Source organism: Arvicanthis niloticus, chromosome 15 (genome assembly GCF_011762505.2).
Source record: "Arvicanthis niloticus isolate mArvNil1 chromosome 15, mArvNil1.pat.X, whole genome shotgun sequence".
Taxonomy (NCBI): domain Eukaryota; kingdom Metazoa; phylum Chordata; class Mammalia; order Rodentia; family Muridae; genus Arvicanthis; species Arvicanthis niloticus.
The window spans coordinates 31935360-31960114 of NC_047672.1; the positions used below are offsets into that span (position 1 = coordinate 31935360).

Consider the following 24755-nt stretch of genomic DNA (forward strand, 5'->3'; position numbering starts at 1 on the left):
ACATTGTTGATATTATCTGTAGCCCTTGTTCAGTATGGTCTTGAAGTTCATTCATGTGTATGTGTGGTAATGTGTGTGTGTGTGTGTGTGTGTGTGTGTGTGTGTGTGTGTGTGTAGGCCAGAGGTTGATGTTTAGCACCTTTTTCAAATGGCTTCATTGTTCCTCAGTGAACCTGGAGGTCATCAATTTGGCTTTGCCAGTTGGCTGTGAGCTTCAGGGATCCACCTCTCTCTCTGCCCCTCCCTCCCTTGCTGGGGTTACAGACATGTACTGGGCTTTTTACCTGGTCCTGTGAATCTGAACTGGTGTTTACCAACTAAATCATCTCCCCAGATTTATGTCACTATTTTTAAAATGTATTTTCCTATTGAAAGACTTCTGAGTATTAACGATTTTTTTTAACCATTAGAAAAAGAGTAACTGTACTTTTCCCCACTTCGTAGGGAATGTACCAGATTACCTCTGAGGTAGATAACTAGGAAGTTCCAGGTCTTAGAGCACTCACAACTTCAGACTTAATAGCTGTCATGACTTGCTCTTTGAAGTGGCTGTTTTGTGCCACAGCCTCATTAACACTTGTCACTGGCAGAGTTTAGTTCCTTCAAAATTAAGGGTATGAAATGGTATTTTGTATTTTTGGTTAGAATTGTGTTGATTATGTAGGAGATTCAGAATTTGTGTTTCTCTCTCTCTCTCTCTCTCTCTCTCTCTCTCTCTGTGTGTGTGTGTGTGTGTGTGTGTGTGTGTGTGTGTGTGTGTGTGTCTACAACATGTATGCAGGAACCTGAAGAAGTCAGGAGAGGGAGTCAGATTCTCAGGAGCTGAAATCACACATGTTTGTGAGCCGCCTGATCTGGGGGCTGGTAACTGCCCTGTGGAAGAGCAGGAAGTGACCTTAAACACCCAGCCTTCTCTTCAGTCTATGCAGCTATGCCTGTGGTGGGTGTTACTGACTTAGTAGTTTGGAAGAAATCTCTATATTTGGTGCATAAATTCCTTAGAATCTATATAAAAACAAACATCTAATCTCAGCGACATTAGGGCTTAGTTGTTATTTTAAAAAATGGTACCTTTTGTTGAAAAAGACTTGACTGCACTAGAAGTCATCAGTGCCCTTCCTGTGGGCAGTGTTCCTTTGTAACTTATTTTTAAAATTCTCCCTTGGGCTTAACTCAGGTAAAATATTCTTTATTTTCTACAGAAAATGTTGAAGCTTTTCTTTTCTCTCCTCAGTCTAAGGCCTTCTAAACTGGCCTTTAGTGTGTGGGAGAATGGACTGCAGATGCCCATGTTTTGCTCCTGCCAGTATCTGTCCACCCACTCTGCCCGTGGCTGAAGTGTCCTTCCTGTCTGTCCTCCCAACTCTGCCTAGGTGTTGTGCATTGTAGGTCATTTTGCTCCACAGACTATTTCTTGACTTATTTTCTAATAGTGGCTTCATTTATTTATCACCTCTTCTCTGATAATTTTAAAGCTCCATTCCTTATACTAATTTAAAATGGCCCAATTCGCTGTGCTTAGGTTTCCATATATATTTTAAGATCATTGCCCAAGACAAATGTGCCGTTGACTTGGGTCATGGATTAGATTTATAGATTAATCTGAAACGATATCCTTGTAAGGCCCACACATGACAGGCATTCTCTAGATGTCTGACTGACTGACCCTGGTTGTTTCCTGCTTGGTTTGCAGATACCCTACTTTGTTATTGATCGACAGCCACACTATCTTATGATGCATGACTCACGCTGCTTGAGTCTGTGAGTACTAGTACATCACTGCCATTTTAGTTCTTCAGGATCTTTTAGGTTATTTCTGCATTATATTTTTCCTCCAGAAGAACTTTAAGAGGATTTGGCCACCCTATCCCATCCCAGGGGCGGGGGGTGGTGGGGGGGACACTCTCTGATTGACAGCGTTCATTTCCTGAAGACATTCATGCTTTAATTTTCTTGCCTGATGATTGCTGTGTATTCTTCTGGTTCATACATTTTTGAAACCGTTTGGTTAGAGCAGATTCGTCCCCAGATTTCTTTTTCAATTGAGATTCAGAGCAATTAAATAAACCCATTTCAGCATACACGATCATGCCATGTGTTTGTCCTGCAAGAACAAAATGTTTTTTTTTTTTCTGTTGAGCATCACCTGAAAGTGTTAGGTGGCTAGCTAGGGTCCACGTGTTTCCCAGCTGGACAGTTTTAGACACTTTTGTTTGTGAACTGTTGGGTTAAAAGTCTTCACATGGGCTGCTTTGTCCTGTGATGCTTTGAAGGATCCTACATTCATGACTCCCTGTGTTGTACAGTAAGGAAGTCAGGCACAGAGGTCTGTCGAGACTGCATAACTCTCACACCTGCTTGGGTGCTGCAGTAGTATTTGCTAAGTGAAATATGAGGACTGGCTTGTCATGTGTTTTCATAGAACACCGATGGCTCTTGTCCAATCACGTTAGTCTTAGTCTTTTTTTTCCTTTGCATAAAATTCCTATTTTTCACTTCAGATGGGGATGTGAGGCAATTCTGAGGTGTTTTTTTTTCCTTGTTGTATGCACACCATCTGTGGTCTCCTGGCATCTCAGACAAATTCCCACATCCCAGATGTTGGTTGGTCAGCACTCAGAGCAATCAGGACCCTAGCATAGGCCTGTCCCTGTTTGTCTGACAATGTCACTGTTGTCACCTGAGTGCTGAGCCTGGATGCTGTGGACTCAGTGTTCTTTCATCGTAACTAACCTCTGCAAAGGTAATGCAGAGAGTTTGCACGTATCCTCCAGCCAGTCCCAAGGAACAAACACGGTAACATAACTGAACAAGCATGTCTGCTTTGTCCACACCCACTGGTGATCCTCTAGTGTCCATTTCCTGTTCAGAATCTCTACCCAGGGGTGCCGTGTCACTCTTAGCCTCATGGCTCCTAAACTTGCATTTTACCTTAACGTAGTAGACTGTAGGTGTTCGCTTTAGCTTTGTTTTGTTGAGACATGGTCTCACATAGTCCACCCTGGCCTGCAACTTTCATGCAGCAAAAGGTGACCTTGAACTTCTAATCCCCCTGCCTCCACCTCCCATGTATCAGTGCTAGAGAACCAGCCCAGGGCTTCATGCAGTCCAGTCACTTACTCTACCACCTGAGCTGCATCCCCATTCTCACACAGTCAGCTTTGAGGCTTGTCTTGTTCCTTTCCTATTGCTGGGACAAAACACTTTGTTTGGGGCAACCTACAGAAGAAAGCATTTAATTGGGGCATAAAGTTTCAGAGGGCGAGCCCATGACTGTCATGATGGGAAGTGTGGCAGCAGGCAGACTGAGCACTCAAAGCCTGATCCAAAGTAGAAGACAGACTAACAACTGGACCTGGCATGGACTATTGAACCTTCAAGGCCCACTCCCAGTGACATGGCTCCACCCTATTCCAGCAGGTCATACATACCTCCTAATCTTTTCCAAATGCTTCTGCCAACTGGGAACAAGTATTCAAATGTATGATCCCCCTGGGAGCCATTCTTCCTAGGTCCTGCAACTTATTGGGTAGATAGTTTGCCGGGGGTCTCTCAGCGTCTGCTTTACTGAATAGTGGATGTCCAGGGTTTGGAAAGAAAGACCACAGAATGAAGTGTTTCATTGTCACTTCCCCATGAAGGGTGCACATGATGTCTGCCACCACTGATGTCACTTGTCACTGGCTCAGTGTTTGACAATTTTCTGTAAAAGTTTGTTTTTTATTCTCCCTCTAACCTTGGAAGCAAGTCACCAAGGACAGCAACCTCACTTGTAAAGTTTTTTTTAACTAACTTCCCTGTAGATACTTGGCATGCTGCATTTGAAATCATGCCTACTTTGGTGGAGGGGGTATCTGATATTAGATATCTGTAGTCTAGACTTCATGTTTAAAGCCTCAAATGCAAGAATAAATAAAGTCTAAATGCAGGAATGTTTTGAAGCAGTGTAATTTTGCAGCTGCCTGCATTTTGATTTATTAGTTTTACTTTAAAATTTCCACAATCTACAAACTGTATCATCTGCTCTGTTCCGATCAGATGGCTGCACAGATTGCTCCCAATTCTTTGAGCGTAAGAAAGCCTCACATTTTTCTTGTAGAATTTGGGGGATAATGTTTATCATTACAACATTGTATCATGCTAAAGTCTGTCTAGTAAACATAAAAATACATTGATTATAATTAATGGAAGTATTTTTTTTTAGTATAAAAATGTTAAGATTGGTGAGTTTTTCCATGGCCTCTGCCACTGGGGCAGCTCACTGCTTCCTTCTCAGTTCTCTTCCCACTTCTCCCACCTAAAAGAAGTCGGCTATAGGAGTTCATGTTCCCTCTGTCAGCCATCTTGTCCTGTGTTCCAGGAACAGGAGAGATTCTTCCAGTTTTGTCTTATTAGTCAAGTCAAATGGCCTTATTTACACTCAAGAAAAAATTAAAACATTACTACTTCAGCATATAAGCAGAATATTCAGGAAATGCTATCTATGATGTGGTTCTTGTGCATGTTTATAGGATATACTCTCAGAATTGGTAATGAATTCTGTAGGTCCAAACTTGAGCCATTCCATGTCATCTGCAGTTATAAACATTGGTCTGGGTGGACTTGCTAAGTCTTTCTTCAAGACTCTAGAACTTAATGTCTCCTCGTGTTTTCTCTTGACTTTAAGCCAGTTTCAGAATCCTGTACTGAGGGAAAAGGCTTAAAAGTGCATCTAAGGAGTCTTGCTCACCGCACGGTCACTTAGAAGGACAAGTAAAAACGAGTCGTGTTTTTAGTCATGCACAGGGGAAATCCTTTCCTTGGCTTTCAGTTCCACTCAGTAGTTAACCGATTTCTTCCGTTCATGTGGGGATTCCCATGCTGACAGTCAGGGGGCCTCATCACATATGTGCAGAACACAGAGCAGTGCTGTGTTTGTTACTTCGTAACTGGGTGAAGTCTGCCCCGAGTACTATTTGCTGTTTTAATATTACTCACTCTTAGTATGGACCTGAATCAAAAAGTTAAATATAGAAAATTGTCACCAAGTAGGTTAAAGGCCGTTTAAGTATAAGGTTTTTTTGATATGTATTGTATATAACGTGTATTATACCACAAATATATAAAACTCTCTTAAATTTTATGTAGCAGGTAAAAAAAAAACATACAAGAACAGAACTTTGAATGCATAATCCCAGTTTATGCCTGCCTTTTACCCACCTAACTGTGCCTTCTTGCATTAGATGTAGACCACTGTCCTTGCTCAGGGGATAGAATGTGGCTTTTTAAATTCTGTGTGTGCGAGTGTCTGTCAGCATATGTATATGTGCACCAGATGTGTACCTCTTGCCAGAAGGGGTAAGATGAAGGTTTTGGGTCCCATGGATCTGAAGTTGGTAGTGAGCCACCATGTGGGTGCTGGGAATTGAACTGGGGTCCTCTGTAAGACCAATAAGTGCTTTTAAATGCTGAGCTGTCTTTGGCCCTAGGATGTGTATTTTGTCTTACTTTGAGCGATTTGGAGGAAAAAGGTACTGATGTGACAGCTGCAGTCTAGCTAAGAGTCTTATAAGATAGAGGACTCTGAAGTTACCATACCTACATGAACCTGTTTAAAATGTGGAGCACTTTTGCTGTTTCTTGAGTTTGTGGAAGAGAGAACCATGGCTTCTGAGTGACCCTTCACTTTGCTCAGCCACCCTAGTTTATGTCCCTAGAAACCATCCCCTGACACACAGGAGCTTGCCCTCTGTTCTACTCTGCCCCCATGTTTGCACGAAGCAGGGAGTGGGAAGTCTTCTTAACTGAGAAGGATGCTGGAGCCCACTGTTGTGATGCCATACCCCTGTTCTGTTAGGATCAGTGTCCTGTGGAAGCTGTCACTCCGTCCCACAGGGTTGTGGCCCCACAGCTGCAGCTTTGCTCAGCTGGGTAAAATTTGGGACATTCCCTTTCACAGTCAGGAGGTCACGATGGGACAGTGTTGGGGCGTGGGGGCCGATGCCTAATGAAGCACATCCTCGGGAGGGCTGAAGGGATACACATTTTTATCTTAGGACCACTAGGGAGCTGTAGTGGGAGCTTGAGAGGAAGGAGATCATAGTAAGTCTGGAGTGGCGTGTGGAGCAATAGAGTCAGTAGTTACAGAAGCACCTTAAAGAATACAGGGAGAGATGGCACCAAGCTACAGTGAACAGTCCCTACTTTCCTCTTCCCTACTCTTTCTTACCCTCTCTTAGGAGCAGCCCTGGGATAGCTGCACAGAGGTTTTAATTGCTTATTAATTACATTATTAATTACTTTGTTTTGGGTAAATGATAATTGGAGGTTTGAGAACAGTCAGAATTGACATCAGGAGCTCAGGAAACAGAGACAACATTGACAGGCTGCTCTACTCTACCTCCTCAGGCACTTTCTAGGACCACAGTAGGAATTTTGTAGTCAGCCAGCCATATTGTTGAGTCTGCCCTTAGTGTCTCCAACAAGTTTGAGTGGCCCTCGTCAACCTTGCATACTGAATGCAGCACAGTGCCCTACTCAGCAGGCCCTCTTGTGGCTAGAGTGCAGGGAAGGCAGGAAGCATCACACGACCAGTACCTGTGTTTCCTGTGGTTGTCCCTTGCTCTTCTTCTCAGGGCGCTCTTACATTATCTTTTATTATAACAATCACTATCTTGTCAACATAGCCATAAAATAACATTCCATAATTTCTTGTTAACGGATTACATTTTTAATTTTTTTGTCTCTGCGTGAATGTTTTGTCTCTATATGTATGTGCACCATATGTTTGCTTAGTGCCCATGGAGTACAGAAGTGGGAGTCAGATCCTCTGGAGCTGCATTTACAGATACAAGAGCAATAAATGCTCTTACCCCCTGAGCCATCTCTCTATCTCTAGGCTTGCTGCTAGGATTTTTAAGAATAGCCCTTTCTCCTCTAAATGAGAATGGGACTTAGTTTGCTTAGCTTGTATTTTTGTTAGAAGTATTCAAAGTTAAGTCATTCCTCACGTACTTTTTTCTCCCGTGCCAGCAAGCTGCACACATCCCTGACTCTGGGCGCTCAGGAAGACTCAGCAGAGATGGGGAGTCGGCCTGCAAGCTGGAACACCAGAGCTCATTTGCAGTTCTCCATTTAGCTAGGAGGTTTCCAGGGCAACCACCTAAGCAGTAATTAAAGATGAGGAGCTAAAAGGTATGTACTTAAGAATCTGAATCCTCAAATGTGGTGGTCGGCAGGTTGGTATCACGGTGTGCACTTTTCTTCATTTAACATTAATTAAATAAATTTTTGAAAATCTTAACATTCAATTAGATGACACACACTAAATGAGGATGTGCATGTTATGCTTTCATTTTTATCTTTTCATACATGTGCACACGGAGTTTGAATGAAGGCAGACGTGAAGCCCTTGAGTGCCCTCTCCCGAGCGTGGGGAAGGGGCACTGACTGGTTACTTAGTGCTAATTTCTATTTTCATTGCTAAGATTTCCCCCTCTTCACGTGAGTTCTTTTTATGTCAATTTCTACTTGGTTGACCCAACGTTTCCCTTCCCCTGAAGCATGGACACTTACTTCCAGGCTTTAACATGAACGTTCATTCAATTCCACCTGAAAGGAATAGGTAATGTTTTCTAATGCACCAGAGAATGAGGAAATCCACGCTAGTTCCCTGACAACTCATTCGAGTGCTTAGAAATAACAGGTGCTTGTAGAGAGGCAGGATATACAGGAGTCCGGCACTCCCCATTCTGAGTCTGGTAACATGGTTCTGCACGGAAAAGGGTTGTGGACTAGGATGCTCCTCTCCTGGAGGAGGAGGGTGCTGTTGCCCAACCCTGAGCATCGTGGGCTTTGAGGATAGTTTGATAGCCACAGTATTCAGAAGGCTTTGAATTGTCACAGTTGTTTCCAATCTGTCACCAACAGCCTGGAGACACTCCTGCTGTAGGATGGTGGCAGATGAAGTCGCTGTGCCCTGTCAACAGTTGCCCCTCCCTGGATTCCTGGAGCTTCAGATGGAATTGTCACAGGGGCCCGCTAGGGAGCCAGGCTCTAGAGTTTACTGTGGTTTTGCCCCCTTTCCTTGTGGCAAAAGTAAAAAAAAAAAAAAAAAAAAAAAAACCATTGAATTGAAATTACATATTTGAAACATCAGGTTATGTTTTATGAACGTTCAGAAGCAAGGGGTTATGAATAAGGGACCATTATGACTTACGTTTTTGTTGTTCCATCTGTTTGTTAGGGTGGGGCTCGTGCCGTGGCTCCAGTGTGAGGTAAGAGGGTGACTTCGAGCTGTGCGCTCTCTCACCGTGGGGATCCCATTGTTGAACTTGGCACACTGGCCTGCTGAGCCATCTCGTTGGCCCACACTTGGTACTTTTAGTATCTACTCTTTGATTTTTCTGTGAGGTGAAAATTAACTTGATTATTCAGTTCCCTCACCAGATGCTCCATCGTGGGGCCAGGGATTGGGATACCAGGACTTAAGGTGTCTGTTGAACTTCTGTCTTGACCGTCCCAACATAGCTTAAAAAAAAAAAAAGGCATGCAAATGAGCAACAACAAAGGCCTCTGTAGCACTTAGTGTGCAGCAGGTGCACCCCAGGTTCCCCATGCAGTTCACGTGTTGCTACGTGTCCTGATGAGATGCTTGACATTCTTCCACTCTTTCCTTGAGTAAACTGTACCCAGAGAGGAAAGGTGTTTGCCCTGGATTATGAGTCTTGTTTGCCTGATAGTTCGGTGCAGCAGTGCAGTAACAGGGCTGTTCAGAGAGAGTTCCACCAAAGCCGTGGAGCCATTGTGAAGGTAGAAAACAGAGCTGTGAATTTTAACGGCAGCTTCAGAAGCTGACAAGTCGATTCCCAGGAATGAGAGGGTTAGGTTTGCCCGTGCAAATGCTGCATTTAATGAGTCCATGGGTTAAAGCAGTTACGGACCCTGGAACATGGGAGATAGTTTTAAAAAACCAAAATCAAAGCCCAGATCTCCACACCTTCAAAGATGCACAAGTCTCCAGTTTTCAGACCAGTACTCTTTCAGTTATGCACATGTATGTGGCTGAAACTATAAAGTGGCATGGGAGGCTTTGGTAAGTGCTGGCTCTAGGATATATGCTCCGCCTTTTTCCTTGTAGCAAAAGTAAGGGACCTGTAAAGAAAAAGAATGACACTTAAAAATTAGTAGAATTATTAATTTATTCATATCCTGTCATATGGGTAACAAGTGACTTACAATTCTTGCAAAAAGATTTTAAGGTGAATTTTGTATTCTTCAGACATTTCTCTTTGAAAGCTCCCAGTAACCTATGCAAATATTCCACGGGAATGCCTGCTTTACTGGTAGATCCTGCCTTCTAGAGAGTGGGACTGGAGCCCCTACAGCAGCAGAGCTAGCAGACCGTCTGTCGTGCTCTACCATCACAGCCTGGTCATGGGCACATCACCCAGATCCACACTTCTCACACCTAGAATTGTAATCTGTTCACTTTCTCCTGTCCATCACCAATGACTGCCTTGTTTCTGCCCTGCCTAGGATTTATTGTCCCCTCTAACTCTCTGATGGACGGACTTTATTATCCTTTTAGTTAAGTTTATTGCCCTATCCTGTTCCCGGCTTCTTGGTTTCGTGGTTCCTTTACTCCAGTGATCTCAACAAACCATCCCAGATCCCTGACCCCCCTCCCTACATTGAGTCTGCCCATGGTCCAGATCAGCAAGTCAGGGACTATCTAAGTACCATGGCCCACGTGAGCAGCAGGTCAGGGGCTATCTGAGCACACTCTGTGTCCATCTACCCTGACACATGCCAGTACTACCTTTTTTTTTTAATCTACCAACTCTTCTCCCATCTTTTTTAAAAAGCCTTCTTTTTCCTTTTAAATACATGGTGGTAGGAATGAAGTCAGAGGGTCAGGTCCCCTAGAACTAGAGTTGCAGGAGGTTGGGAGCTACCTGATTCTGGTGCTAGGAACTGAACTCAGGTCTTCCGGGAAAGCAGTAAGTGCTCTGCCTGAGGCATCTCTCTGGTCCCCTTTCATCTGTTCTGACCTACGTGTTCTTTCTCCTCATGATCCTCTCCCTCAGCAACTTAGAAACATGCTTAAGATTTAAAGCAGTCTTTCCCAAAGCCCTTCATGTCTGACCTTTTAAAACGCTGCGCACGGCAGCAGGATAGCAGGCCAAACTGGGACCTGATCTCCTGCGTCCTGGACACTGTTGAGCATTTCCAGCAGTTGACAGTGTCCCCAGGCTGGTTGTCAACACAGATGACTGCTACCAGCTTGGTCCCTACTCTTTATACCTCCCCTTGGAGGGGATCTATTCTTGATGGTTGCCAGGAGACACATAGCAACCGCTTCACTTTTGCTCCCTTTATCCTTAAACCTAAACTAGTCCACCTCATCCCTGCCTCCCTAACCCTGCTTAAGGCAGCCCAGCCCGTTCCCTTCCTTTTCACGCACACTCCTTGAGCAGCGAGTCCCTTCCTGCATTCACAGCTCTCCTGCAGCCCGCTGCCACAGCCGCTTCTCCACGCCCAGACCCCTTAAGTCCTTGGTACCTATACCTGAAAACTCCCTGGTTTCCTCTTTCTCTCTGTCATTGTCTTCATTGGTCTCACCTCTGCTGTACTGACTTTTGTGAAAAGGTGTGGATGGATGTCCATTGGGAGACAGGGTCTCACAGCATAGCCCAGAGTCTCACTTAATGCTAGGTAGAAATTTACCACTGAGCTACAGCCCAGCCAAGGAAACAGTACTGAATTTCTGTCCTTTTCTTTCTGCTGGAAAACTGGCATTGCTCAGTTGGGGGGCATCATGACACCTCCTCATGATCTCAGCAGTGCTGGAGTGTTGGTTGTTGAATCCTGTACTGTGCACAAAGGGTCTCCTGGGGTTTATTCTGTATATGTACAGGAGTGGGGTTCACTCAGTTTTCAGACTAGAAAGGGACTCCCAGACAGATCAGACCCTGCCAGACATCTTTGGTTTTTAGAGGATCCAAGAAAGCAGGTTTAATAGTGGGTTAGTAGTCAGTTTAGGACTAGGAAGTCTGGATTTAGGGTGTCAGCTCTAATAGATATCATTTGAGACCACTAGCTGCCCTCTCTCTGTCCAGAGACTACGAGTCTCATGAGAAACATCAGGACTTGTTGAAGCCCCCTAAAGAACATCTGGGACTAGAGGAAGGCAGCTCTGCTCTCTAAAGATACAAGAATGCTGAACCATTAACATGTGTGCTTTCAAACTAGAATCGACTATCCTAAGCTCTGATAGAGAGGCCATTGCCCAGCTGTTCAAGATCCAGATATCAGAAGCTCCAAAGTTATAGTTACAGAAACTCTCAAGATCTGAGTAGATGAGATTTAAAAAATAAAATCACACAGAGCAAAGTTAGCTTCCATGCTTTCTTCTGATTAGGACATGAATGCTCCCCTACCCTTACACCTATAGTCTTGGTTTGGATATGATAGTGCCTAGAGCTAAGAATTCTGGGTAGTAATTATGTTTCTATGAGGTCTTGTAGGTGGGACCAGTGTGTAAAAATACAGCAAGCCAGAAGGAGAGCCCTCACCAGGCACCAAGTCTTAAGTGTCCTTTAACTGTCCTAATTCCAGTCAATTCCAGAAACCAGGAAAAGTGACTGCCCCCTTTTGATCCACCAGCTCGGGGGGGGGGGGGTTGCCTGTCACCATAACCAAAGCAAAAGCCTCCTCCCCATCTAGCTTAATACAAAATGCATGCAGGTGGCACAAAATAAGTAAGCAAATCCAAATAATTCTGTGCTCTATTAAGTTTAAATAACAGCTTACTGATCTCTCTCCAGCCACTCTCTCTTCCCAGTAGCTGCTGGAAACGTTGGGGACTTGTTCTTGAGACCTGCACCATCTAATTGATAGCTATTTACTGCTACCTCTTTCAGTTTAAATTAATTAAAAAACAGCAAGGGCCAAGGAGATAGTGGGTAAAGTGCTTGCCCCACACATTTGATTACCTGAGTTCAATCGCTGGAACTCAAACAGCTGGATGCATCCGCAATCCCCAGATTTCTGACTTGGAGCTGGGAGACAGAGCAGGAGGTGTGTGCAGACATTCACGGGCTAGTCAGAGTGGAGCAGAGGACAGGAGAGACACTGCCTCATCCAACTGGACGTCCAGAGGTGACTCTCCAAAGCTGTCCTTTGTCCTTCACGTACATACAGATTTAAATTAAATGCAGTTGAACCTTAATCCTCATCAGTCATGCTAGCCACGTTTGAGGTGTTTAGCCCCTGGTGGCTACCATATGCACAGGACAGGTGTAGAGTGTTCTGTCGACAGCAGGGATCAAGATGGATTCCAGTCCTATATAAACATATACACACAGTTGGTGTAACATTGTACATACTGTTCTGCAGTTTGTTTTTTCACCCAACAGAGAAACTGTTAACTCAGTGTGATCCACATGCGGGATCATGCCAGAAAAGAAACCAAAAGGAGTACACGCGCAGACCTAAAAAGTTCAGCGCATGCAAACTTGTTAATTTCAGGTTTTAGAAATCCTTGCGCCATCTCTCCGTACTTACTGTAACATTAAGTAGACTGTTTGCAGAATGAGTCCACTTAGCTCTGGGCATGTTAAGAAAAAAACAGTTCAGAATATGTATGTGTTCAGGCTGCCCATGCTAACCTAACCACACCCCCAGACACGCACAGTTCTTTTTCCATCTTATCACTGCCCAGCAGCTGCTGTACATATGTTGCTATTGGTGTGTATATTAAATGAGATGAAACTAAAACAGTTTAGCTCCTCGGCTGTGCTGTTATCTGGATGTCAAGTGTCTGCAGCCACATACGGCAGTGGCTTTCATGTTGGGCAGTCTCCATGTTTGCATGAGATTCAGATGGACACTTACTCAGTCACTCTTCCCATGAAGCGCAGTGACATTTCCGTGGATGAAGGTTGGCAAGGTGATGACTGACTAGGGCAGCGAACAGGTGCTACCGGGAATGCTCAAATGTGTTTCCATGCCCTTTCCCCTTGGAGGCGATGATCCTTTTTCTAAAATGCAAGCTTTCCTACTGTCTGGAGAACTGGCAAGCCCCAAGGAGTTAGCAGGGAGAATTGGCACTTAATTTTGTTTGTCGGCTAGTTTGCATGTTTCCTTTTCCTTTGTTGAGACAACACCTCATATAGCCCAAGATGGCCTCAGACTTCCTCTTTTGGTAAGGACAACCTTGGACTTCTGATCCTCTTACCCTCCCTCCCCAAGCATCGGCACTGCAGGCAAGTGTCACCATCTTTTGCCTTTGCAAGATGTTGAAGATCAAACCCAGGACTCTGTGTTTGGTATAGGTAATCACTCTGCCACCTGAGCTGTATACCTGGTTCTACGTATGTAGTCAAGGAGAGCAGTGTACTAACTGTAGAGATGACCATTGAATTTAAACTAGAAAGTGTGTTGACAGAAACTTAACAGACAACTTATTTATACCTCTGTGTGTTTAGGAAATACATGATCTGGAAGGATTCACAGAAGTGAGAGTAGTTACATCCTGGGAAGGAAATGGACGGGGAAGAGACAAGTTTCTCTTATGTTCTCTCCCCCTCTTCTTCATGCATCCTGTAAACCTGGGCTTCCTATGGCTGTCACATGAACCTTCCAGAAGCCTCCCAGTGTACAGTGGCCTGGGGCCATCATACCTTTGCTTCTCAAAGTAATTACTGTGTAGCAGTTAAAGCTACGCAGAACCGTTTTTCTTCATATAAGTGTATTTATGAGGAAAAATATTATTAGCATTGAATTTTTTTTCATGTAACCATTCTTAACACTTGCGGAAGAGAATGCAAGAGATGTTGATTGAAACTCATGGAAATAATTAGAGCAGAAAGATGAGACTGACAAGAAATTATTCCAGGTCTGGGGCACCGTGCTTCAGCTTGTCTTTGAAGAAAATGAATGCCGGTGTTAATTGCTTCTGGGTTGAATAGCGGTGACAGAGCTCATTCGGCACCCACCGCCCACGTTGGAGAGCCCACCTTCCCGAGTGGTGGGGAAGTGGACAGTGTAGACACAGCTGCCCCACCCCCAGCCAACCATGGTACCATAGTTCAGATCCCAGGAGACCACACCTGGGCGGGGGTGAGGGAGGGTGGAAGGGGGATGAAGTATCCTTTTGAAAAATGGCTTCCTATAATTCTGCAGTATTAACTTTGCTGTTAAATCACATCGCTCGATGTGTACTCTGTTCAGGAAAGAAAACAGTGAAGACATTCGATATGGGGAAGGGCACTGCTTACTGCCTAGCTTACTTAGAAAGGAAAATCTTGTTCATCATAGAACTTTAAGGGAGGCTCCCTCGATGTCAGAGTACATCTGACCATCCGTGACTGCCATGGCAGCAGGGGGACCTAGTCGCCAAGGGTGTGGACACTTACACATCCTGAAGGTGAGGCCACTGGGTGGACAGAGAACTTCTGGTCCATTTTACAAGGGATTCCACCTGCCAGTCCCTGATCCACGACATCCGTGCCTTCCTCTCCCTCTCATATTTTGTGTTGTTCTATTTTGTCTTTTGTGTGTGGGAAGAGTGAAACAAATGATCACGTGATCCCCCTCTGGGCGGAGCCTTCAGAGACAACTCTGCTTTGTGTTTCCTCTTGCCCTTTTTCTTTTGTGCCTTGAATGTGCGTGTCTCAGGTTAGGTCACAGTGTTAGAACTAAGCTGCCAAAGCCAAACTTAGCTCTGACTGCATCAGTTTAGTTTCCTAGGCAAGTTCAGCTTGACCTTGTTTAAAATGGCTGGTAATCTTGTGAACTTGGCACTCTCCTCCTTGACTGGATTAGGAGTCTGAAGTTGAGGAAGATTGAGGAAACATGTGCAGCCCCTCCCAGGTAGAGCCAGTGCGCCAGTCCTTCTGGCAGCCTCTCCAGCTTCATGATGACAGCCTATGGCCCATGGTTTTGTAACTTTCACATTTGGCAGAGTCCCAGTTTTGTGGATTTTTTTTTTTTCTCCTAAAGACGTTGGGTTTTTCAGAGAAACTCATCTGTGGCTTTTTGGAAGTGACAAACAAGTTAGCTGTGTTTTAGTAATTCTTATCAGAAAACCTTGCTCTTAATTTCAAAGAACCCGGGCACTATGCCTTTCCAGAACTTAACTTAGTCTGATGATGATGACGTTTCTGTGGAAAGAGATTTTCAGGAAAATGTGAGAGCTTTTTTTCTTTTCCTTTCGCTTCTCCATTCATGGCAAGGACTCGAGAACACTCAGCCACATCTGCTGCATGGCAATCGAGAAGTTAGGGGCATGACAAGAAGCTGGAAGTCCTGTTGAGATTGTCACGTTGTCGTAGCCTGTACAATTGTGCGGTCAGCATTTCTGTGAAGCATTTCTTGCCAGCGCCGCCAGGGCGGGGCAGCTGGCAGCTGACAGTGGAGAGCAGTTGCCCCGTGGTTCTGGGAAGTGTAGACACGTAGTTGGCCACAAAGCCTGAAGTGAAGAGGGGGCTCTCGAGCTGCTGTCAGGGTTCCTTCTGGTGGTGCCCAGGTGACCCTTCCAAATGCATCCATTTTTGTCCTCTCTTGAGTGGAGTTCCTAATTGCTTAGCACAGCAATCTCCCAGTGCAGTCCCTAGACCAGGGCCCTACAGAGAAGAGGAAGCCATGGCCAGTGAGTTGGGAAGATTTCTGTTCTCTTCATTATTTTAAAATCAACCCCACCTCCCTAGTGTGCATGTACGTGTTCGTGCACGCACATTCTTAAGTATGCACAAGTGTTGGGGGCCAGGGAGTGACTTCATGTGGTGGCTTCTTTCCTTCCACCTTCAGGTGGGTTCCAAGGATGGAGCATAGGTCAGCAGGGTACATGGTAGTTCAGGTCCCTCACCCACCAAGCCATCCTGGCAGCCTACTCACTTGCCTGTGTGTTCATTTGAAGTACTGGGCTGTCCTACCTCTCCTGTAAGTTCACAGTGCACACTTAGCACTTTGAAAGTCTGTGAAGTTGGGGAATTGAAACTTTCTAAATAAAAATTAGATGTTAAATCTAAAACAAAACAAAATAAAACAAAAACCCTTCTGGAGAATGACACAGACTTGTAATCACTTGGGAAGGTGGGGCAGAGGCTATCACACTCAAGGCCAGCCTGAAAAGAGTGGCAGAGCCCCTTAGTGCTTCTTTTTCTGTTGTTTTGATCAAACAATCTGAAAAACACAACCCAACGTACTTTAGCTTGGGGCTTGAGGAGACGGACCCACCAGCTGTAGGAAGCTACATGGTAGTGGGAGCATGAGGCTTTGTTTCTGGACATCCCAAGTGGTCCCAGGCTTCCCCAATCTGTTGAGACCCATGAGCCTGTGGGAGACGTTGGACATCTAAACCCTAACAGGAACTATTTAATGGGGTCTTCAGACAAGAAGTTAACAGTGGTTTTCTACCATTAAGTAGATTGAGTTCCTGGGAATGTAAAACTTGAATCAGGCAGCGTGGGGCTTTGGGCTGGTGGTATTTGTTCTTACTTACTAATCCATATTCTCAGATGACCAGTGTGCTTGGTGTTCATTTCATAAAGCAAAACTTAACGCCTGAAAAGCCCTTTGAGATCATCTTATCCCATCTCCTCATTTGCCAGTTGGAGGAACTGACTTTTCAGAGGTTGAATAAGTTACTTTTCAAAGTCCAAAGAGGGTCTGGCCCCTAAGTCTTAGAGCATTAGGTTGGGCAGGTCCTTGTGATGGTTACTATAGGGAGTCCTTGAGTTGTGTTTGTCAGTGTTGTCTGTGATAGGGGTAGGATAAGCAGAAGTCCGTGTTGGATTTCTTGCCATATTTTGAGTTAATAAAAGAAGCAAGATGTGCCCTTGAGGCCTTGGGAAGAGTGAGGCTCACACCTGACTTTTTGGAATAAATTTCTTTGTACGGTGTAGAATGATTTGAAATGGCTTCCATCACTAGAGATCTTGCAGAAAGCATGAGTGGCTCTGAAGATTGACAAGCCAGCTCGACAGTACCTCAGCCATTCCTGTATCTTATAGGCAGTAGCTACCTGTACGTTCCTCTTGGCTACAGAAGTGTCTGGTTGTCATAGTTACAAACAGGCCTGAACTTGAGTGTTAACATCTGAAGGCTGTAAATTAGTTTGCTTTAATTTGGGTTTTTCTTCTTTCATGGGGAAATGAAGTTGGTAAAGCCTCAATTATTAGCTGGTGTGTGAAATTGAGTCATTTTGCTCTTGTAGGTTTCTTTTCTGTCTTACTCATGGTTAAAGTATCACCTGACATGATTTTTGTGTGTTCATCTTAGGCATTTTTCTCATTTTTAAAAATGAAACAGTGTTCATGTGGAACAGTACATATTGTTGTGTCACAAACAAAGTTTTCAGTGCTGCATCTGCCTTCAGCGTTGCTGAGTCCGTTAGGAGACTCTACAGCTGACCTCAGATCCCCATCTTCCCCCTAGCCCTGGAGAAGGAAAATGCCCTGTGCTTGTGTCTTAAGTAAGAAAAATCTCTTTTGTGACCAGCTCTGGGGCACAGTCTCCCAAGCCACCTAAGTGTCTCTTACAGCCCTTCTTCTCCTCCAGAGTTAAGAAGAGACTTGAAGGCATGTGTGATGGTTCCTGTCTGCGGCCTGGCACTCGGAGGCTAGGGCAGCAGGGGGATTGGAAGTCGGGCTTGGTGGGCTCTCTAGGGAGACTGTCTCAAAAGCCAAGACAACAGAGAGGATTTGACAACTAGATAGGGCCAATCACTGTGAGACTCTGAGGTGAGTGTAAATGAAATCACACATACGGAAGATGGAAATAAGTCTTATTTCCAAAAGTGAGTAGTCTTCTCTGCTCTATAGAGCTGAGGGTCATCTCCTAATAAGGAAGTTACTGTTAACTGCTTTTTTCATCACCAGGACGAGACGTATGAAAGCGCTGCAGTTTTTAAGCCTCCTTCAGAGACAGAAAATTTGTTGTTGTTGTTCAGATATTGATGTTGTGTGAAGATTTTACAAAAAGTGTTTTCCTTTCTGTCTACAACTGAAGTCAGAGACAGAGCCACAGAAAACTACTTGGCTGCATTGAGCTCCTCTTGATTGAGCCTCTGGTGTCAGCAGCATGAGCCGCTCTCTGCCTTGTTCTGGAAAAATCCCACACGATATCTGTGTGTTGAAGTGGCCCTTGCCCAATCTCTTTCCCTTCAGACAAACCATCTGTGTGCATGCCTTTGTGCAGTCTGTGTAGCACCACAGCAGTGGAGGCAAGCAGTGTCTCCACGCTTGGTCCAGGTGACTGAGATCTTCCTTTTCCCCTTTCCTCCTACTCCCCCTACTCTCCCTCTAAGAGAGAGGCTTTATTCTGGCTCACTGTTAAAGGGCACTGTCCATTATGGTGGTGGGGGTGTGTTAAGACAGCAGGACCTTGAGGCGGCTGGCCATACCACTTCCACAATCAGGAAGCAAAACTGAAGTTTCTTAATGGTTTTTAGAGACCAGATGGTTTGCCAAAATCATGAAGTAGGTAGCCATGGCTGACCCTGTATCTGCAATGGCCTTTCTTCCTGAAAAAGACAGAGTCCTGGAACTTACCTGCTACTTGGAAACCTGCCCATCTCAGATTCACAGTGCTCACTGGAAGAGAACATAGGTGCAGACAGGAGATAGAGGGATTGACTGCTTGACTGATTCCCACCTCCTCTCTCCATTCATCTGGAAACAGCACTAGATCTAGTCGGCTTCTGTTTGAATGTGATCTGTAAGTGAGGCCTGTTGGTATGCAGTGTCCACTGTTTTTGTAGAGTGCAGTCAGGCATCTTCACTCTCCATAGAAACACAGCGCTTAGATAATAACTCAAGAAGTATCTGTTGACTTTCAGAGCATTCTGGCGTGGCCATTGCAGTTGGGAGGTGGCGGTCATCTCTCTGAGAGCCATCCATACCACCTGCAGAACCTGAATTTCAGAGGAGGGTGTATTGGATTAGAGCAGCATCCCTCAAGGATCCCCAGTTAAAAAGTGGGCAGGTCGAGGCATATGGTCAACGCTGTTAGGAATGTTGTATGCAGAGCTAACCTTCGAGCATAACACCTGGGAGTGTGGCCAGAAACCAACAGGAGTTGGAATTAGAACCAGTTTTTTAATGCAAGAAGCAGTTCGGGCAAGTGACCCAGCACTAAGGCAGTTTTGTATGCTGAATGCTGCCTTTCCAAGGACTGTCCTTGAGAGACTTCGGGGGAGGCAAGCTTAGGACAGCACCACCAATTAACTATGAGAAACGGTGAAAGCCCAGGTCAGGAGCCTGTATTTACTTGTTGGTGCATGGTGGGCTAGGGCTCGTAATTTGATCTTTAGAGATGCTGTCTGGAACTTCTTCTCATCTACTGCACTTGGGCTTCATGTATGAATCTGTGTTATCAACAAGGGAAAGCTGATAGAAATACTAGACTGAAAAGAGCTGCCGGGGACTTCAAAAATGGCTGGTGGGAGGTGTCACTCATGGTCCCATCTGCAACCCTGGCACTCAAGAAGTGGAGGCTTTCAAACTTAAAGCTGGCCTGGGCTACAGTGGGAGGCTGTGCACAAACAAACCAGGTCTTTCTGACCAGTCTGTACTCCGTTCCTCACTGTGGGCTGTCCACTGGTGATCTTTGCTCATTAAGTTGCTGGAGAGAACTCCAGGTCCGTGTTCACCACATCATCAAGCCAGATAGGCATTTTCTCTGTAAAAGTGAGCTAGGGTCTGTCTGCCATTGCCTTCTTTTTTGCTAGCTGTTCTGAGTGGATACAGTCTCTGTAGATCACCTACTCTTGAAAAAGATGTTTTGCTTAGACAGGTGCTGGTTAGTCCAGGCAAACCTTAGCTTTTACAGTTCAGCACACCTGACTAACATTTTTTACTTGCAGTTAAGACAGAGACAGAGCCCAGGCCATGTGGACCTTTAGCCCAGACTGGACTCAAATTTAGGCTAAGCTAACTGCTCCAGCCCCTCAAGTGCTATGTTAATAGGCACAAGCCACTTCTCTAGGCTAACATATTCTGTGATTTGAGACAAGGTCTCCCTGAGGTAGCTCTGGCTGGCCTGGAACTCACTATGTAGATCATGCTGGCCTCAGATTCACAGAGATCTGCCTGTCTCTGCCTCCAGCCAGCTAACAGTTTCTTAGAAGTTTTCAATATATAATTAGAATGTAAATACTTCAGTGCCTTCCCCCCTGGGGTCCAGTCATATTAATACAACACTGAATTTCTTGAGACTTTGGTATAATTTTTTTTAAATGTCAGCATTGACCTAGTAGTGTTGTACACCTGTAGTGACATTTTTGGAATTTCGGTTTCTTTACAAAACACAGAAATAAGAATATGTTTCCATCTTAATCCCAGGTTTGGGATATATGGGGCTGCTTCAACTGTCCACAGGAGGTGACTATGATTTGCCTCGTGTTCTAGCAGGAGTGTGATTTTTCCAGCTGCAGATAGTTTCTGCAATGTGACACTTGGAATTCTGGGGACTTTTCAGAGGGTATATAAGTGCTCGGCCCTGAGAGATGTGGTGGGTTGTTGGTTGGTTGCTGTTGGTCATGGTTGTTAAGTAGTCGTGCACAAAGAAGAGACAAGAAATGAGATATCCTGAAGGTAAAGATCATTATTTGCCCCAACGAACTTGACACCTCTAGTCAGCTGGAAAGTAGTCTAATGATAGCTATAACACACCCTCCTTCCAACTTTGACTGTATTCAAAGATCTCTTTCCTTTCCTCTCTATCCTTTTCCCCCTTCTATCCGGTGTTAGTAGGTTGAAAGAGTAGATGAAAGAGGGGTTGGAGAAGGGTGACAGAAGGAAGAACCCACAAAGCAGCCGCAGACAGCTGCACAGGCTTTTAATCCTAGCATTGGAGAGGCAGAGGCAGAAGATCTCTGAGTTTGAGGCCAGCCTTGTCTACATAGTAAGTTCCAAGACATGACGAGGGTGGGAGGGAGATGGAGACCCTGTCTCTAAAAAGCAAAATAACAACACAAATTAGCCTAGTTAGCACCAAATAACCTAAAAGGCATCACTTTCTCTGGTTTCATTTTCTAGCTAGGCTACACCTTGTGTTGAGGGTCGTCATAAATCACCAAAAGTAATACACAGATTCAGACCAGTGTTTCCTGAACCCAGTTTGCTACAGAAAGAGCCAGGTAGAACCTGTGTAGGCCAAGAGCTTTGAGCTGCAGTGGGTGTATACTGCTCACACACATTGGTGTTGTGAACTGGCCAGCCCCTAACTGTTGTGAAATGTGAGCTTTCTGTACCGAGCTATAAATACAGTAACCCCCACTGGGGACTGCTCTTTTGGTGCTTGAAACCTACATAGTTTCAATACAAATACAGAGATACTGTAAGAAGTTACCTGTGAGGTTGAAAGGTCTTGACTCAAATGGGAGAATGGGTGTGCCTGGGGTGTGTGTGTGTGTGTGTGTGTGTGTGACAGAGACAGAGAGAGACAGAGACAGACACACAGACACAGACAGGCAGACAGACGTAGAGTAAGGAAAAGAAGAGGAAATAGATCCCCTGTTTCAACAGCATCTCTTGTGTGGGTAAACACCTCTCCTTTGTCAGCATCTTCTCAGCACATGGCTGAGATTCATTTCCAGCCCTAGTGCTTTGACTCCCAGAGGCTTCAGCACTTGGCCTGTGCACGTGGAACCAGTAGTTGGTCATGTACAGTGCCCTATTTGTGGATAATAAAATAATAAAGGGGTTTGGTTTTTGTTTTGTTTTTTTGTTTGTTTGTTTTTGTAGCTCAATGGAAATTTTGGATTTTAGACTAGGACATCTCCTCCTGGTGGGTCTTCCTGGACAAACTGAGACATTGTTGGGATATAGCCATGTTGGTCACCGTACTACAACTCAAATTCCTAGCAAAGTTCTCTGTAGTTGGTAGTGAGGTGGGTGGTTCATACAGTGGAATATGGTGTCATTTGTGAGCTAAGGCCTGTGCAAGAGAAGCAGAGTGTGAGCCCATGTCTTCTCTTCATGTCCGTTCTGTTTCTTAGTGACTGAAAAGCTGGTTTGTTGTCTTGCATTTGATGTGTTGTTTTGGACTTGTCGCTCTCAAATCTCCTGGTCCTATCTTCTTTTGGCCAGCAGATGGCGCCTTGCTGTTTCCTCTCTTGCCTGCCAGCTTTGCCTCATTCCTTCTCTGCACCGCCCCCCCCCCAACACACACACACACACACACACACACACACACACACACACGTGTCACCAGGATTGATGCTGTTAAAAGTCTCGCCATGACAAGCTGTCTTGTCAAAAGGACAAGAGGGAAGGGAGGAAACAGGTTTTCGTCGCTTCAGGCTTTACCACAACCATCTCAGTTTCTCTGCTAACAAGTCTGCTAGAGAAACGTTTTATTATGAAGTCAGGTTTACATTTCCATCCATGCTGTTCTGCATGAGAAAGGCTCCTCTTTCCAGTGTTAGGCAGCAGAGTCTCTTTTGTTATTTTGCCTTTTCTTTTTAATATGAAGATATTTTTAAGAACAGTACAGTTGAGTGGATTTCACCTACACATATTTAAATATTCTACAAACTATGCTGAATTCCACTGCCCATCCTTTCTCAGTCAGTAAATAGTTACTGAATGCTTCCAGGTTAAGTATCTGATAGGAATGCCTTTATTGAGATTGTCTTTGTTATTAGGAATGTTGATCTTCTAGTCTGCTCTCTTTACAAGGGTCAGCCTGCCTTTATGTGTAATGTAATCCAGCCTCTCATCTTGTCCAAATGCAGCTTTCCCACTTAGGGCCATCTCCATTATAATAATCTTCCTCCTGCTGACACTCCACATGAATGAATAGAAACTGTTTAGATGCTGTACTCTTAATTTGAAGTCTTTACAGATGGGCTGGGCGTGTTGATGCACACCTTTAATCCCCAATACTTGGGTAACAGAGGCAGGTGGATCTATATATTGGAGGCCAACCTGGTCTATGTATCGAGTTCCAGGAACCCTGTTTACAAAATAAGAGAGAGCGAGAGGCTTCACAGTGGAGAATCACTAAGACTCACTGATGAAGGTCTTCACATAGGGCCATGGTCACTCATTGAAAAATGCAAAGAGCAGTCTAAGAAAGGTGAATTTGGTCTCACACTCAGTCCTTACCATACCTACAGCCTATCTCTGTTCCTGGGAGGTTCTTACCTACTGAAGTTGAAGGGGGTACACTGCTGTGGATGGGGTGCAGAAAGGATGTGGGGGTCAGTTTCACTAGGCAATAGGTTTTTTATGGAGATACATTTGGTAGGATTTGCATTCATGGCAGTTGGAATTGATATGTATATGAAGCATATGTATTAGTTCAGTTTTTAAGTATTTTAAAATACCAAGGGCAGAGTGTTTTATAAAAAGATGTTGTGAACCTAGTTTTAGATGTGGAAAGTCCCAAGGTCAGGTGTCTTAGTTTAGATTTTATTCCTGTGAAAAGACACCATCTAAGGACAACATTTAATTGGGTCTGGCTCAGCAGTTTGAGAGGTTTAGTCCATTGTCTTCATGGCAGGTAATATGGCTGCATGTTTAGTCCATTATCTTCATGGCAGGTAACATGGCTGCATGCAGGCAGATACAGTGCTGTAGACAGAGCTAAGAGTTCTACATCTTGATCTGTAGACAGCAAGAAAGAGACTGGATCCCACACTGGATGGACCTTGTGCACAGGAGACCTCGAAGCCCACCCCCACAGTGACACTCTTCCTCCAACAAGGCCACACCTTTTCCAAGACCACATATCCTAATAGTGCCACTGTATGGGCCAAGTATTCAAACACATGAGTCTTTGGGGACAATACCTATTCATACCATCACATGAGGTGTCCCTGTTGGTGAGGGTCTAATAGCAGATGACATCCTATGAGAGGCATGGATCTCTTGGCCAAGAAGAGAGTCTAGAGAAGGCCAGACTTACTCTTTTAACTCTCTTGGTCTTCGAGGAAGTCTACCCTTCTTTATATTTCACCTGTTGAAGGACCACACCCCCTTCCTGCAACACCATACTGAGACCAAGCGTCCACTTCCATGACATGATACCTTTGGAACAAGCCCCATCTATCACAGAACATCTTTTACAGAAATGGGATGTCTGGGTTGATAGTGTTATGGTGAGTATAGCTGCTTTCTAGAAACAAGGTTCCATTATGTTCTCTAGCCACAAAGGGCAGCTTCCCCAGGCTTGACTATTATTCCTCTACTTCCTGATCTTATGGACTATTTCCATTGCCGTCTTACAGATGCTTTGGCCTTAGTGATATTTCAGCCCCACTCTTTTTTTTTTTTTTTAATTAAAGTTGGATTGTGTCTCATCAGTAAGGCTAATAAAAATGCAACTTATCTTTTGTAGGCTAGAACCAAAAACACAATACTCTTTCATTCATGTATTCCGTTCTGTAAACCAGGTTTGTGTGTCTGTATAAACCCATGTACTTTCTTAATGTGTGAATTATTCACCTTGCGTACCATAGAATCCCAAAGTTTGATAGATTCTGTAGTCACTTTATTTGAGCATGGTTCTGTGAATCAGCTGGGACTCAGCTGAGTGGCTGTGAATGCTTACAGTGGCTTCAACAACACGGTGCCTAAAAAGAGAAAAGACCAAAGACAGCATTGCTAATACCCAGTGCCTACATGGGGATGGTTAAGACTGAGACCTCCTGCCTAGCTATAGGCTTGCTTTGTCTTCCTGACAGAGCAGCCAGAGTTTTAGGAATTCTGCAAGGAGAAGCCTCCACACGCAGCATTTGTGGGGTTTCTTCCATCATGTGCCCT

The 24755-nt window shown here is 44.6% G+C and overlaps 1 long non-coding RNA gene across 2 annotated transcripts in view; it reads left to right on the top strand.

Annotated features, from left to right (window-relative positions):
- LOC117720747 (uncharacterized) overlaps window positions 1-24755 on the top strand; it is a 168784-nt gene that overhangs the window by 41846 nt on the left and 102183 nt on the right. For both annotated transcript variants that reach the window (XR_013104132.1, XR_013104133.1), the window contains exon 4: window positions 7012-7173. This is a non-coding gene — a long non-coding RNA (uncharacterized LOC117720747). The remainder of the gene's footprint in view (window positions 1-7011; window positions 7174-24755) is intronic.